Genomic DNA, 2765 nt, shown 5'->3' on the forward strand with positions numbered 1-2765 from the left:
GAGAGAGAGAGAGAGAGAGAGAGAGAGAGAGAGAGAGAGAGAGAGAGAGAGATTTAAAGGGCCATCTTTTGACTTACTCCTTAAAGGGGCCTATTCACTGAATGGGCATTACCTCACTCAAAGTGAGAACCTGAAAAGACCTTAGTCTAAAAGGGCCAGGGTCTCCCATTGCACTCTGGGCCATCTCCAGTCACCCTGATTAATATCTGGCCACTGATTCTGGAGAAGAAAGTGAGACTGGTGACCTTTCACAGCCCTCACTCACTCAAATCAAAGTTAATTGCAAGTCATGGCGTTATCTCCCTGATGTCAAGGTCCTCTTCGAGAATGAAAGACAAACACACAACAACGTTCATATATTGCTTCTATATTTACAAACGAAAAATCAGAAGCCCACGAAGTGTAAGGGACTTGCCCAAGGTTACAGGAAAAGAATAACCAGGGTTAAAACCCGGATCCTCTTCCTCTAAAGCCAGCACACTTTCCACTGCAACTTTAAAGCAAAGGAAGTCAATCCTATTGGCAGAATGTTGGGCAATAGAGAACAGAGAGAAAATAATTTAAATAGATCCCTTCCTGAGAAAATATTAATTAATCAAGGGGGAAAAGGAACTTCAGACCCTTCAATTCAAATATGATTATGAAAATCTTGTCCCAGATGTGAAAAACATTCTTCTCCTTAAGGTTTTCCTCAATGCAGCCTTAACATCTTTATTTCTCAGACTATAAATGATAGGGTTTAGCATTGGGCCCTACATTTGTGTAAGATTGAAGCTACTTTGCCGTGGTCTACAGATCCTGATGAAGAGGGCTTGAGATACATGAATGAAGTTGGCCCAAAGAAAAGAGTGATCACAATTACGTTGGAACTGCAGGTGCTGAAGGCTTTGGACCTGCCTTCAGTGGAGCTGATGTTCAGGATACTGGACAGGATGAGAGCATAAGAAGTGAAGATGGTGACACTAGGCACTATAACTTTAGTGCCCACTACAATGAAAACCACCAGCTCCTTGACATAGGTGCTGGTTCAGGAGAACTGGAGGAGGGGAAGCACATCACACATGTAGAGGTTTATGATGTTGACATCACAGAAGGACAGTCTCAACATGCATCCAATGTGGGCCATTGCACCAGCAAAACCCATTACATACGCCCCACCCAATAGCCATGAACAGACCTGGTTAGACATTGTAACATTATATAGCAATGGGTTACAGATGGCAACATAACGATCATAAGCCATTATTGTCAACACATAGAATTCAGAAATAACCGAAAAAGAGTAGAAATAGAGCTGAACCATACATCCTGAATAAGAGATGATGTTTTTTGCTAGGATAAAATTCATCAACATTTTGGGAGTAAAGACAGAGGAGTAGCAGAGATCTATGAAAGATAAGTTGAAGAGGAAATAGTACATAGGAGTGTGAAGCTGAGAATTCATCCTGATTAAGATGATCAGTCCCAGGTTTCCCACTATAGTGATCACATAAGTCCCCATAAACAGGAGGAATAGGGGTAGCTGGAGCTCTGGTTGATCTGTTAAGCCTACAAGGATGAACTCAGTCACTGAAGAGGCATTTTCCAAAGCCATTCTCGTCTTGAGAGATCTATGAGAAGAGAAAAATAACACTAGAAGCAAAATAAGTTCAATAAACCCTCTTCCCCAGTTATGAAAAAGAACCAATTCTGGAAGTCTTTGGAAACCATCATCACCAGGCCATGCAGATACTGTTTTTGTCATTCCCAAGATATCCAGGGATTTTGATTGGGCTGAATAACAGTCTCCAGGAGCTGAACAATTTCAAAAAATGGTTCCCGAGTTCCCCTGCAGAGTAACAGCTGACATTCCTCAGACTCCAAAGCAAAAAGAAATCAGGAAAATTACAGTACTTTTCCCCATCCTCCACAACACTCCTCTGCTGGTCACCTCAGGTAAATACTTTATCTACTGTCTTCATTTAAGAGGTGAAATAATACCTCAAAAAGGTTCAACAAATTCCTGTGGTCAACATGGTATTGTTAGCATTAGTTATGTTAATTATTAGTAATAATACTTATAATATTATTGGTAATAAAAACAATAATTGCAAGCATTGTTATAGGGCCAATAATGCATCAGACACTCCCCTAAATCCTTCACAAATATTATATCATTTGATCTCACAACACCACTTGGAAGTAAGGGTTATTATTATGTTTGGATTATAGTTAAGGAAATTGAGGCAAATAGAGATTAAGTTACATTACTCAAGGTCACACAGATGGTAAGTACCTGAGTTGGATTTCAACTCAAGTCTTTCTGACTCAAATTCCAGGGTTTTATTTACTTACACCACCTAACGCTGCATACTGGGTATAGAGTCCCTTTCTGAGTATAGGGTCCTAAAGAAGTAAGGGACTAATGGTAACAAGGGCCCCATTTCCTTTGCACATTCTCTTCTCCACTCTAACCTAGACTATGCTAAAAGACCAATATATGGGTCAGTGATAGATGTCAGGGATATGATTTCCTGGAATCTTGATATCTCCTTATTGGCAAGGCAGAGAGGAGAAAACAGTGGTAAAAATTAAATGTTTTACATACTCACCCTTCTCCTGCCTAGGCACTCCACTGTTGGTCTTTACTGATTTTGAGCACCTGCATCCTGAAGGAGAAGTTGTTCTCATAAGGGTGATCAAAAATTCTCTGACACACTCATATTAACTTTTCTACCGAGGCAATCAGAGCACATACCTCAGCCTCTGAAATGACCTGGGAGATG

At 40.4% G+C, this 2765-nt stretch overlaps 1 pseudogene; it reads right to left on the reverse strand.

The window, feature by feature from the left end:
- Nucleotides 1-638: 638 nt before the first annotated feature.
- Nucleotides 639-1594, reverse strand: LOC138154944 (olfactory receptor 8B8-like; annotated as a pseudogene).
- Between the last annotated feature and the right edge of the window lie 1171 nt (nt 1595-2765).

Source organism: Petaurus breviceps, unplaced genomic scaffold, assembly GCF_028583685.1.
Source record: "Petaurus breviceps papuanus isolate PSGF00001 unplaced genomic scaffold, PetGlider_PUasm1.0 91133, whole genome shotgun sequence".
Lineage (NCBI taxonomy): Eukaryota > Metazoa > Chordata > Mammalia > Diprotodontia > Petauridae > Petaurus > Petaurus breviceps.